General features: G+C 40.4%; 1 long non-coding RNA gene across 1 annotated transcript in view; it reads right to left on the bottom strand.

Annotated features, from left to right (window-relative positions):
- Positions 1–240: 240 nt before the first annotated feature.
- LOC133764287 (uncharacterized) overlaps positions 241–14,612 on the bottom strand; it is an 80,489-nt gene continuing 66,117 nt past the window's right edge. Inside the window, exon 3 of the long non-coding RNA XR_009866439.1 lies at positions 241–1,331. This is a non-coding gene — a long non-coding RNA (uncharacterized LOC133764287). The remainder of the gene's footprint in view (positions 1,332–14,612) is intronic.

Here is a 14,612-nt window from a genome sequence, read left to right as displayed (position 1 = left end):
TCTGTGTGTGTTTGAGAGAGAAACAGATTTGTAGTTAAGCCCCCAAGCACATACTTTGGCTTGTATGTTTTCTCAGGCCTGAATCTTTTTATTTATTTATTTTTAACTCCCAGAGAAACAGTGTGTTCTCTGGGTCTCAGAGGCCAAGGCTGAATGGATATTTATCTATGCCGCTCCAATGACTTTGAGACACACACACACACACAAAGAATCTCACACAGGGGACAGAAATTTGTCATGTGTTTGGTTTAATCACACCACCTCCCATGGGGTCCATGTTGATATAAGTCAAGTAGAATCTTAATGGGCTCTCTGCATGTTTCATGCTTAGGGAAGGCATGGTCTACAAGCCCAACCTGCTTAATGAGTTAGACTATTTCCAGGTCACTGTGCCCATCGGCTGTTGCATTGATCCTGGCTGAACATGCTCACCGGTTGTGGAAGGTGACTATAGAGCAGAATGTAATTAAGGAAGAAAAGTCTCTTCTCCGATAGAGTTCTGAAGCAGTTTTATGTGCAAACAGTGTGCTACTTCTGCCATGTCACTGTGAGAGTTTAAACCCTAAACACTTCAGCAATCTGCAGTATACTCTAGCTACCATGGAGTGTGTGGGAAAAACCAGGACTGAGGTTCAGGTTTATAAGAGCAGGCCTAGCATACATCAATAATGCCTGTAAAAGCGTAAGAACAAGGTGAGCTCTAAGTCAAGAAGTTCAAACTAGAGCCATCCTATTTCTAGTCTGGGAGAGAGAACACAGTTAAGGGCATGGGACAGCTTTTGATTTCTGGTGACTGAGCAAGTTCATGGACTTCTGATCCTTGGGCAGACGTTGTTGCTCTTTGATGTTTTCCATATTGCCTACTGGGGTGGGCAACTTGGTCAGAGGAGTTGCTTCCTTAACCAGGTGTCTCTTCATCCTACTCCATGTGCTTCTCCTTGATTTCAGCAGCTCTCAATCCCTCGGTTCTCTCTGAATCTCAGGTCTCGTGGACTTGACCTCTTCTTTCTCTGCCAACTTTGACCTATCAGCATTTTTGTTCTTTAAGTCACCGCCATGGATTCAGTAATCCTGGGCTCTTGTCCAGAGAGTTCAGCACATGAGGCTCGATCTGACTTTTCTACTAGGACTCAGATGCAGGACCAACTTGGCTCTCCTGGGTCTTCTTTGCTTCACTTTACAGATTATGTATGGTTCTCATTATATTATTTGGTTTCGCTTTTTAATTATCACTTCTTGGTGGTTACTCTTGAGGGCTGGGCCTCTCAGGCTTCTCATATCCTCCTGAGATTTTGATATTTTATTTTGTTCCATCTTTCCTTTATAAGGGTCTAGAGAGGAGGGAGAATGGAAAGAGGATAGAATTAAATTCACGTAAGTGTATGTTTGAAACCTGCCTTCACCATTTGAAATCTTGGCCACATTAACCTTTCTCTGCTTTCTCTTAGTATATCTGTTTTCGTTTTCTTTTTTAAGATTTTAAAATTTTAATTAGTTTTTAACAGATTCAGCATAATTTACAGATATAATTCCAAGAACATAATGATATTCTCTTCCTCTCTCCTTTGCTGACTCCCACCCTTCTTCCTTTCCCTTTCTCTCTTTTTTGTTGTTGTTAACATATTTTAAGTTCACATTACAGTAAAAAGGCTTAATACTTCACCTAATAAGAAGTTTAGCAAAAAGACTCTAGTTTAGTGGGAGTACAGACAACAGCTATAAACAATAATGAATGGAAAAATGATCGTTTCACCCCATAAGTAAACTTTAAAGTAATCACTGATCATTGAAACTATAGTAGTATAACATTCTTAACCATTGGTTTGACAAACGTATAAAACAAATTACAAAACTATATTTGCAGCAATACTGATACAGATATTTCTCTTTCTTTCTTTCTTTCTTTTTTAAATTTTAGCTTCCACACATAAAGGAGAACATGTGGTATTTGTCTTCCTGGGTCCAGCTTATTTCAGTCAACATGATGTCCTCCAGTTGTGTCCATTATGATGCAAATGGCAGAATTTCATTCTTTTTTATTGTTGAATAATATTCTATCGTGTATATACCTAAGTTTTATTTTCTTAATGTCTTAAATGGCCATAATAATATTTAATACCTACCTTGCTGGATTGCTGTGGTGATTCAATAAGGTAATATAAGGAAATTTTCTTCGTACAAGTATGTGATGTTAAAGGTGTTGGACACACATCTGTGCCTGGCAGTTATCCAAGTTGTGTGACTAAACTTACCATGACAAGATAATGAAGTTGGAATAAGTAAAAACAAATACAAAATTAGTTTTTTTTTTTTTTTAAATGAGCACTGGATTAGATTGGGGAGAATAGAAATGGCCTCTGGAATTTGAGACCCCTTTAATTGGAGACAATGCCTCTGAGATTATGGATTGGGTGGAGGGACAAAAACTGCCCTGTGTAGCTCCAGGTATCAGGAATAAAGCAATTGCAGTGATGCTTTTCTGAGGCAGAGACTCTTCAGTGTTAACCCCGGGGCTGCCACTGACCATGCCAGTTGTCATCATGGAACCACCATCCCATGTTACTGGCTGTGTGTTTTCCCACCAGGTGAACTCTGACCCTCAACCCATGCTTGTTCGCTTGTTCTCTAAATACAGCTCATGCATTGCTGACCTCAGTTTTTGTTTTTGTTTTTTGTTTTGTTTTGTTTTCGCTTGATCCTCTGATAATCTTGGAACACCTTTGAACTGACTTTGAGCTCAATTCTTTTCTTTACTTGACTGACTGTAGTCCCTATGTCTTTCTTCAATTCCATCCTCACTTGGCCAGTGAGGTTCTTAGCCCTCCTGTCCTATTCTGGTGAACATGCTTCTCTTTTCTCCTTCCTTTCTGTATCTGTTTTATCAACCTTTAGACACTAGCACTAGACTAATGTTAGTGCTGTTCAAAGAATACATTCTAACTGCCTCATCCATTTGTTCCCATTTACTCAGTATGCATTTTTACAAAGCAGATATATAATAACCTGGCCTCTGCTCCCGAGGAGCTGTCTATTAGATGGAGAGAAACAGGGAACAAATAATGATAGACAGTGCATCGTTTAAGATGCTGCCTGCGATACTGCATCCCATATCAGAGTGCCTGGGTTTGAGTCCCAATTGTGCTTCTGATTCCAACTTCCTGCTAGTACACACCCTCGAAGGCAATGGGTAATGGCTCAAGTACATGAGTCCCTGTCACCCACATGGGAGACCAGAGTTCCTGGTTTCTGACTTCAGCCTGGCTCATCTCTGGCTACTGCCAGCATTTGGGGAGAGAATCAGCAGATGCAAGTTGTCTCCTCCATTTGTCTTTCAAATAAAGTGAAAATAAATAAATGAAAAGAATGACAGAGTATATCAAAAGTTATGATGAGACCGACACAAAGTGCAACAGAAACATAAAGGAAAGAGCAAGTGGCATTGCTGGGGAATCAGAGAAGGGTTAATGGAAAGGGGCTATTTGAGTTGCTTGTCTTGTTTTTTTTTTTTTTTTTTTTAAGATTTATTTGTTTATTTGAAAGGCAGAGTTACAGGGGAGGGAGAGACAGATGAAGAGAGAGAGAAAGAAGTCTTCCACCTGTTGGTTCACTCCCCAAATGCCCACAACAGCCAGGGTTGGGCCAGGCCAAAGCCAGGAGCTTCATTGGGGCCTCCCACATGTGTGCAGGAGCCCCGGAACTTGGGCCATCTTCTACTACTTTCCCAGGTGCATTAGCAGGGAACTGGATGGAAGTGGTGCAGCCAAGACTCGAACCAGCACCCATATGGGATGCTGGTGCTGCAGATGTTAGCTTAACCTGCTATGCCAAAGCGCCGGCCCGGAGTTGCTTGTCTTTAAAAAGGACTCTGTTACTTGGGATAGAGCAGACTAGAAGAAAGACCTATCAACAGTGGAAATGGAACATGCAAAACTAGAAGCCTAAGCACATTCTGTTCATGAAGTGCAAATAGTGTAGGCTTTGTATGAGGTATGGTGAAGAAATGGCAGAGAAGAAAGTTGGACTGGTAGTCAAATTATTAAAGTCCTTGTAGACCATGCAGGCTGCTGAGTTTGGCCATTGTCCTTCTCAAGATGGCCCTCTTCCCAAGGGTTTTAAGCAAGGTTGTAATGTGACCAGGTTAGGTTAGAGAAAAACACTCTGGGTGCCATGTGGAGAACGGATTGGAATAGGAAGTGGGATGGAGATGCAGAGTAGCCAATGAGAGGGATGCTACCCTTGCCTTGGATTTGTATTTCCCAGACAGACCTTTTCCTTCTCACTGTGGGTACTTTGCTTTTAAAAGTTAGAAGCCAGTGGACGGAAGAGCATTTCATAGAGGGGTCATCGTAACTGTCATCTTTTGTTTCTTGGAACCCTGGCTTAAGCTCACCTGCTTTAGTTGAGGCCACCTATTGTTTAAGTGGTGGTAAGATTGGTAGTTCTAAGGAGGGTTATCGAGCAACTGGCCTGTTTTCTTTGTGCAGGGAATGTTTATACACATGCTAGCTCAATTTCAGTCACTCACACAGCTGTCAAGTCATATGTGCAGATAGGAGATGTGAGTTTAAGAGGTTAAAGAGGGGGCCAGTGTTGTGGCATAGTGGGTTAAGCCACTGCCTACAGCCCCAGCATCCCAAATGGGCACAGGGTTGAGTCCCAGCTGCTCCACTGCTGATCCAGCACCCTGCTGATGTGCCTAGAAAAGCAGTAGAGGGTGGCCCAAGTGCATGGGACCCTGTACCCCACATGGGAGACCCAGAAGATCCTGGCCTCTGGCTCTGGCCTGGCTCAGTTTTGGCTATGCAGCCATTTGAGTAGTGAACCAGTGGATGGAAGACCTCTCTCTCTCCATAACTCTGCCTTTCAAATAAATATAAATCTAAAAAAAAAGACGTTAAAGAGGCCACCAGTATGCTCCTGAATTTTCTTGATTTCTGAATTACTAATGACATATAAAACAACTAAGTGCACAGAATACCGCATGTATTGGTGTCCCCTTGATATGCTTTTGAAATATTTATGGCTCATTCTTAAGCACAGCCAAGTGTAGGACTCATGAGGTTCCAATTTGTGTAGAGAGAGGCAAGAAATACAGTGGACCACAGTGTTTGCTTTCAGAAATATTAGGAAGGCCAGAGAAAAGAGACTTGTGTGCTAAGCCACTGGATATAAGGATGGAAGGATATTAGAAACAGCAATTTTAAGGCCAACAAGGGGAAAAGCAGAAAAAGTAAGTGTGACAGTAAGTGTGAGCATTGATTGCAGTGTAATACTAGATATGCACATGTGAAGTAATTTTTGAAATTATGAAAGCTCAAGCAAAATTTTGTTTGGGGTTTATCCTGGTATGCTGTAGGCAATGAGTAAAGAGCCCAGTGCAATGCAGAAATGAATTGTTGCATGGGCTCTGTTTTGGGATTTGATCTGTTTACATCTCTTAGAGCTGTATTTTTAACATGTATTTTAGTAGTTCACTTAACTTCTTTAAGAGGAGAAAATTCTAAGTTGAGAATAAAACATAATAAATATTCAATTTCTCAAATAGGCGAGCATTTTAAAGAATCAGATTGGCTGGCGCCGCGACTCACTAGGCTAATCCTCTGCCTGAGGTGCTGGCACCCTGGGTTCTAGTCCTGGTTGGGGCACCGGTTCTGTCCCGGTTGCTCTTCTTCCAGTCCAGCTCTCTGCTGTGGCCCAGGAAGGCAGTGGAGGATGGCCCAAGTGCTGGGGCCCTGCACCTGCATGGGAAACCAGGAGGAAGCCCCTGGCTCCTGGCTTCAGATCGGCACAGCGTGCCGGCAGTAACAGCCATTTGGGGGGTGAACCAATGGAAGAAAGACCTTTCTCTCTGTCTCTCTCTCTCATTGTCTAACTCTGCCTGTCAAAACAACAACAACAACAACAACAACAACAAAGAATCAGATTAACAAAGATTAAATTAATTGATGTTCTCCATTGTTTGTGGACATGGAGGGAGTTTGGTGGACAGGGTTTATGAAGGAGAAAGAGAAAGGATATAATTTCCTTTAGAAAAGAACATCCCTTTCCTAATTCTTCTGGGTTCTAAGAGATGAAAAGAATTGCTGATCCTGAAGTCAAGGAGCTCCTGTCTAATGGAGGCAGCAGAGAGACAATAATGATGCTGTGGAGTACATCTGTGATAGAAGTAAATGCGAAGTGCCATGGGGGCTAAGAGAACAAATAGGTTGTCCTTTTGATGAGTTTACAAGCCAACACCCAGGTGATGGTGCCTTCATGTGATTGACAGAGCAGCATCCTACTGTTAGGTCAGGAACAAGTAAGATTGGACATAGGAACAGGTACTTATCATAATTTTAGGCAGAAGCAAAGATAAAATACACACGGGAAAGTTAGACTTTTTAAAATGACTGTTTGTTTAATAACAATTTTTACTAAGTACAATGTAAAGGCCTTTGCCAATCTGGCTCCTGCCTTCATTCCCATCCTCTCCCTCTAGACTCTACATGCTCTGTGTCCTGTCACACCATTAATTTCTCCCTCCTTGATTTTTTTTTTAGTATTCTCTGTGTCTGAAATGGTCTTCCTACCTTTCTATGTGTATTTATCAAATTTGTGATAATTCTTTTCAATAATGAGCTCATATGTTTCCTTATCTTTGAAAACGCTCCTGTCTTCTCCAAATGGAGTAGTTATCTTTCATTCTGTGCTATCACAGTATTTCCAAAACGAATTCCATTAGTGTAATTATACTGTTATGATACTGCAACTAACATTTTAAATTTGTCTATCTAACCTCCTAATTTGCAGGTTTATTAAGATTTGGGGCCTTTCATTCTCTTTGAGACTTCAAAGCTCAGCATGGCTTTTGGCATAGAAAAGACAATCAGTTAATATTTGTAGAAATCATTGAGTAAAGGCACCGTGGAGAGAATGAGATTGTGATTCTACATTGCTTATGTCATCTTAGGAAAAGAACTGATCTTTCTATTAATCTTTAAAATAGAAGACATTTATGTATATATTTGTTCAAGTGCTATTCAGGTTCATCTGCGTTAGTCAGCTTGGGCTAGAATAACGAATATCATCCACTGGGTGACTTAACCCATGCATATCTATTTCTTAGCATTCTGCGGGCTGGGCAGTCCAAGATCACAATGTCACCAGATTTTGTTCATGATGAGGGCTCTCTTCTGGTCTGCAGATGGCTGCCATCTAGTTGTATACTGCAGAGACAGGAAAACTCTGGTGTCTCTTCCTTTTCTTAAAAGAGCATTAATCCCATCATGGGGGACTCCACCTTCATGACAGACTTTAAGCCACATTATCAACCAAAGGCTGTGCCTCCTAATGCCATTATGTTGAGGTTATGGCTTCACACATGAATTTGTGCTTGGTGAAGGGGTGGACATGAATATTCAGTTTATAACACATATAATTAAAAAACTATGAATCTAGTTAAAGGTTTTTCAAAAGAAGTATTCCAACTATGCATGACTAATGAGCCTTGCCCTAAAAATGATTCTAAGGAACTGATTACTAGCTTCTTCCTTCCTCACTTTCTGTTTCACCTAATTTTTTATGGCAATTGGGGATGCTATTCATTGCAAAGGTTGGAGTTTTCACTCATCCCATTCCCCACTGCATATCAAAGTGATCTGTCAGAGTTTTGTTTTGACTAAGAAACAAATGAGTCTCTAGAACACACAAATTAAGATTATTAAATAAAAGGGAGGCATAAAAGGATAGAAATTCCCATACTAAGTGAGTTCCAGGATATTAGGTGGGAAATACATTTGAGTGGAAAACAGAATCTCAATGGACATCTATCCTGGAGGGTAATTCCTCTGTTTTCTCAAGTTTAAAGAATATGAAAATTGCATCTTAATGACAAATATAATTAAAAATGGCTCTAGAAGTCTGAGAAAACAAGGCCACCCTGAGGAACATTGATACCACTCAGATTTCCCCTTCTAAACTGGAGAACAGAATTAAACAGTGAAGTGGCAGCCTACATCTAAAGATGTTTTGGAGAGCTGACCACACTTTTACCTTCTGTTCTTATTTTCCTTTTGTCTTATTTCTTTTTTATCCTTTAATTTACCTTATTGTGTGTATAAAATGTGTATATATGTTGATGAGTCATACTATATTCTTTTTGTTATGAGTAATAGACACAAATACATACTGATACATACATATATGTTTATAGTAAATTTTACATTGATAGGAGGAGAGAACTGGGGATCCAAGAATTTTCACAATATGGCTTGAAACAAAATATTTTTGTCATATTTTTTATACAGTTTTATTTTGGTCTTTTCTTCTATTTTAGAGGATCTAGAGACAGTCTTTATTACTTTGTGTCCTTTTTTGGGCTAAAATCTCAGGTGGCATGGAAAAAATATGTTGCATATTTGTATGTTGTCTCTTCTTCTAAAGGACATAATACAGGCTAAAAACCAATAGAGCATGCTATTTATTTTGAACACCGCAATGGTCTTAGTTCTGCCTGTACTGGTCTAAGACTGCCTTCCTGTCTTGCCAGTAGAAAGTCATTGGTCTTATGTCTTTTGTGAAGTCCTTGATGTCTATTTCTGGAGGTGTCCTGTTCTGCCATTAAAGTCCCAAGTGATTGTCCTTAGGAATAAGTATCCCTCTTCTATCCTAATCCATAATTTTCGTTCAAACTGCAGTTACTACTCTGATGGCTGCACAGCCAGTTTCCACCCCTACCATTGATGGTGGACCCAGAGTGTCCTTTTGTCACTATGGCCTGAGGCTTCCACTTGCCATGCTTACTTTGTGGAAACTGAAAGAATATAGTCACAGAAGAGAGAGGCAGTGATCATCCATGTGTACTTGTGTCAGTTTTCATTGCCCAGGCACAGAGGTACAGAATGGAAAAGAGACAAACGGAGGCAAGAATAAAGATGAACAGAGAGGGAGATTCCATTTGCATCAGCAGAAACATCTTTCTATTTCCCCTAGGATACAAATATTCCTGCCCCATGGTTCTCTTAAGAGAATAATTCTGAAGATGTTAAAGTCAGAGAAGCAAGATATTAAAAAAAAAAAAAAACAAGACCCAAAACACAGATCAATTCTGTCCTTGTAGAGGTGATCAAAGATCTACAGAGAGGTTATGATTTAGATCATATCTGTAGGTCAAGGTCATAGACAACTGGAGCTAGCATCCTTTCAGTCACTTAGCCTACTAGCCAAGGTTACTGGCTTTATACTGTCAGCATTTATAAAATAATTACAATGAATAAATCCATGGTGTGATGTACATTACAGTGGGTTATTCAAAGATAATTATAGTATGTTCTCTGTCCAAAAGAATTTGGAATGTTTAGATGGAAATGTTGAAATAATATTCCAAGTCAACCTCTGATAAGCCCAAAGAAAGGCAAAAATAATATTGCCACAGAAATTCAAAGGAAAGTATGATTAATGTGTGCCAGAGTGATGAGGAAAGGCCCTGATAAAGAGGTAAGACCTCGGCTGCCCCTTGTAGAAGGTGTAGGCAAGTGTGGGAGATGCATTTCCATGATCGTTGGTATTCTATGCCACTCCTCAATACCCAAGTCCCACCCCTGCCACATACGCACCTGACAGGGGTGAGAGCATTTGGAAAAAGTGGATGCTGAAAGGTGAGCATGAAGCCTTGGGACAACGACAGAGGTATGTATGGAGGTGGAGGAAGGTATTATCACCTGGAACAATCACCACTCCTTAGGCCCAAATCAACCTCTACCGTGACATTTGAGCACAACAGATTCTCTTATGGACTTAACAGTGCACCATGAAAGTTTAGTCTCCAATCAAAAATATATTCTGGATTTCTAGTTCCTGCAGGTGACATGAGTTTTGTACTTGGCAGAAGTTATAGCACCATCTTGTGGAAATGAAGGCTTCAGATCACAAGCTTTTTGATTATAATTTTAGTTGTCTTAAGGAAACAATCCTGAAACAGATTTTTAGCTCTAAATTACTCTTGAAAATGCAATCTATCAGGAACAAAACACCAATAATTCTCTGATGAGAGAGTTAGCACTCTTTTTTTTTTTTTTTTTTTTTTTTTTTGGCTGCCACGGCCAGAGATGCGCCAATCCAAAGTTAGGAGCCAGGAGCTTCTTTGGGTCTCCCGTGTGGGTGCAGGGACCCACTTAGGCAGCTTCTACTGCTTTCCCAGGCCATAGCAGAGAGCTGGATCGGAAATGGAGCAGCCGGGACTCGAACCGAGAGTTAGCACTCTTGACAGTAGCAAGTTTCTTCTTTTCAAAATAATCATGCACACTTATGGCCCAATATTCTCTCCACCTCAGATTCATGTATTTTAGAATGTGAGTCCTCATATTTGGACTCAAGCCCTAAGGAATCTTGCCTCCTTTTAATTTAGCAAAATAATCATTAATTACTGAACAAAAATAAAGTAACAATCATGGCTCTTTTCTGTCTCCTCTGGTATCTGACGATTCTCTCATTAAATGATAGAGTTCATTAACACAGGACTTTGGAAAAGGAGGTCCCTTAATCATTGAGAGGCTACAGCAACTGCGTTGGAGGCTAAAAGAAGACATCATAGCTACGGGGGAAACAAGACTTCAGAGCTGCTGGGAATATATTACTGCTAGGAATACACAATCATTTCCTGGAAATTTTATTTGGCCCACTAAAAAAAAAATTCCTGGAAAATGTTAAATAAATAATCATATATTCATTGAATAATTTAATAACTAATGATATTTAAATATGAAAAAAATCCACCCTCCAGTGAAGGCGAAAAACTGCTGTGTCTTCTCTGCCTTTCTTAGCCTTGGTTTGGTCTTCATCCAATATGGAATTGATTCTCTTTAAAGTTGGTTTGGGGCTGCTGTGATTTTTTGCAAAATTCTTAAAATCTGTTTTTATAAAAACTGTACTTTAAATGTTATCCATTGGAGGCCAGCACTGTGGCACAATGAGTTAAGCCACCATGTGTGATACCAGCATCCCATATCAGAGTGCCAGTTTGAGTCCTGGCTGCTCTACTCCTGATCCAGCTTCCTGCTAATGCACATAGGAGACAACAGATGATGGCCCAGGTGCTTGGGTTCCTGCCACTCATGTGGGAGACCTGGATGACATTCCTGGTTCCTGTCTTTGGCCTGGCCCAGCTCTGTTTGTTGCAGCCATTTGGGAAGTGCACCAATGGAGAGGAGATTTCTCTCTCCTCTCTCTCTCACTCTCACTCTCACTCTTGCTCTCACTCTCCCCATCACTCTGTCTTTCTAATAATAATTAAAAAATATTTAAAAAGAAAAAAGAAAAAGCTACTATTGATATGTTTCAAAAGTGAAAAGTACAAAAGTAAAATTTACCTTCCCACATGTTCTCAGCTTTTTATTTATTTATTTATTTTTAAAGATTTATTTAATTTATTTGAAAGAGTTACAGAGAGAGGTCTTCCATCCGCTGGTTCACTCCCGACATGGCTGCAATGGCTGGAGCTGTGCCAATCCGAAGCCAGGAGCCAGGAGCTTCTTCCTGTCTCCCACGTGGGTGCAGGGGCCCAAGGACTTGAGCCATCTTCTACTGCTTTCCCAGGCCACAGCAGAGAGCTGGATTGGAAGAGGAGCAGCCAGGACTAGAACTGGTGCCCATATGGGATGCTGGCGCTTCAGGCCAGGACATTAACCCACTATGCCACAGCACCGACCCCTTTTTATTTTTTTTATAAAGATTTTATTTATTTTCTCGAGAGGTAGAGTTACAGAGAGAGGGAGACAAAGAGAGAAAGGTCTTCTATATACCAGTTTACTCCTCAGATGGCTGCCATTGCTGCAGCTGAGCCGATTCAAAGCCAAAGTCAAAACCAGGAGCTTCTTCCTGTCTCCCACGTGGGTGCAGAGGCCCAAGCACTTGGGCCATCTTCTACTGCTTTCCCAGGCCACAGCAGAGAGCTGGATCAGAAGAGGAGCAGCTGGGACTAGAACCGGCACCCATCTGGGATTCTGGTGCCCCAGGCGGAGGCTTAGCCTACTACACCACAGTGCTGGCACTACATGTTCTCAGCTATCCTGCTTCCTTCCCTGGAGACACCAATATTACAAGTTGTTTATGAAATACATCCAAAATTATTCTGTGCCTGTAGAAAATATGAGATAATCAATAGCCCACAAAATGATTTGAAATTTGTATTTTCACTTAAAAATATAGATCAGAGATTGTTTTCTATTATTACATGAAAAGCTTTTTTATTTTTCAGCTAACAATATTCATTTTTATAAAGAGTTTATTTATTTATTTGAGAGGTAGAGCTACAGACAGTAAGAGGGAGAGACAGAGAGAGAGAGGTCTTCCATCTGCTGGTTCATTCTCCAAATGACAACAGCCAGAGCTGAGCTGATTTGAAGCCAGGAGCCAGGAGCTTCTTCCGGGTCTCCCAAGCAGATGCAGGGGCCCAAGGACTAGGGCCATCTGCTACTGCTTTTCCAGGATATAGGAATGAGCTGGTTCAGAAGAGGAGCAGCTGGGACTGGAACTGGCGCCCAAATGGGACATTGATGCTGCAGGCAGATTAACCTACTGCGCCACAGCACCAGCACCTCAGCTAACAATATTTTATGGAGTGGGTGTAGCATGATGTATTTAGCCAGTCTCCTGCTGGGGTTATTTCCAATAGTTTGATAGTACAAACAATGCTGTAATGAATAACCTTTACTTCTATGGCTTTGCCTATATGACAGTCAACCTGTGTGATATATGCTTGGAAATAGAATTGCTGGGTCAAATGCTATATGCTTTTGTAATTACAGGAGCCATTGGCAAATTGTTTTCAGTGGAGGTCATTCATTCAGAATCATAACAATATATCATATTCCAGGCTCCTATTAAGTGTATCCTATAACTTTTTGATTTTGCTGATTTGATAGGTGAAATATAATATTTCAGTGTACTTACGAGTAATGATTTGTAATTTTCTTGTTATGAATGTGGGTATATGAATGCACTTTTTAAAAAAGATTTATTTATTTTACTTGACAGTCGAGTTACACAGAAAGAGAAGGAGAGGCAGAGAGAGAGAGAGAGAGAGAGAGAGTTCATTCTTCCATCTGCTGGTTCACTCCCCAATTGGCTGCAACAGCCAGAGCTGCACCAATATGAAGCCAGGAGCCAGGAGCTTCTTCCTGGTCTCCCACAGGGGTACTGAGGCCCAAGGACTTGGGTGGTAGCCTTACCCGCTATACCACTGCACCAGCCCCAAATGCACATTTTTCATGAAGGTCTAGTCAATATTGTTTCTCTAAAACTACTTTTGCAACTATATTGATTATTTTAAAATTTGGCTTTTTGAATAGGTAAAAATAGCTCAAATTTTAGCTTCAAAAACATTCATTGATCCTCTCTCTCCTTCCAGTGCTTATCCCAGTGGTGAATTTGCCATGAAGCTGGCAAACCTTTGTCTTCTGAACAAAATCTGTACTTATAAACTCACATTCTTTTTCTTAAAAAGCTGCCCCAAATTGTATATGCATCAGGCTTGGATGTGCCCCTACCTTTCACTATCTTCCCCATTTCTACCTCTTTCCCCAGTTTCATATTTATGCCTCCAGAATTATTCTATGTATAGCCTCCAGAATTATTCTATGTATATAAAAGCCCACTAGATGTACCTTGTCCACTCTTCTTCCATTTACTGTTGCTTTTTCAATATATCTTGGAGATTTTCAATATAAGAAGCAGAGACGGTCAACATTGCTTTTTGTTGTTTCTTTGATATTCCATTGCATGAAGTTACAGTTCCTCACCTTATCAGTTCTCTAATGGTAGAACTTTGTTAACATTTGTTTTGTTTTACTTTGACCACTTTCTTAAGACTTCTGGCAGGCTTCAGAGACTTAGATGGCAGCTAAGAATCTGGTTTGGCCACAGGTTTCAGGAGAGATAAGGTTAAAATTAGGTGAAATTTGCAGGGGGGATTCCCAGCTTTGCTTATTCTCCACCCTCTTCAGGTATTTAGGACTCCAACTCTTATCAAAACAGGTGTCCTAAGAGCTGCTATTCACAACCTAGCATAAATATGTGAATCTGCATGGTAAGCTTATCTCTGATTGTGAAATAAAATATTGTCTTGCAAAAGAATTTTTGAGTATCTGAAGATAGGAGGCAGAGATAATTGTAAGGCTTTAAATGTCTCTAAAATCATACTGAACAGGTGTTGCCTTAAAAAAAGGAAACTCCCCCATGAGATCATATTACTACCAGTAGCATTGCCATAGCCCACCAAATGATTACCACTGGACATACACCAACATTTTATCTGCTGTATCTGAGGAAAAGGTGAAACAATCCAGACTTGGAATGTGGAATGTTTTCTGCAGGCTAGAACATTCAATCAGTTAGGATTGTGCCTATTTATCCACTTCGGTTATTCCTTTCTGCTCTTCCAGGTCAATGCAAACACTATAGAAATTACATTTTGGGTAGCTGGATACATCTTATCCATTCTCCCCACCCTCCTAATGTATTGGTGGCCTCATTTACTACAACAATCTATTTACCAGGAAGAAGGAATCATACACATGTCCAATTTGGCTATTCTAAGTATAATATTATTGTCCTGCATTATATTTGGTTCACATATT

The sequence above is a fragment of the Lepus europaeus genome, chromosome 1, assembly GCF_033115175.1.
Source record: "Lepus europaeus isolate LE1 chromosome 1, mLepTim1.pri, whole genome shotgun sequence".
In the NCBI taxonomy this organism is placed as follows: domain Eukaryota; kingdom Metazoa; phylum Chordata; class Mammalia; order Lagomorpha; family Leporidae; genus Lepus; species Lepus europaeus.
This window is presented reverse-complemented; position numbering and strand designations above follow the sequence as displayed.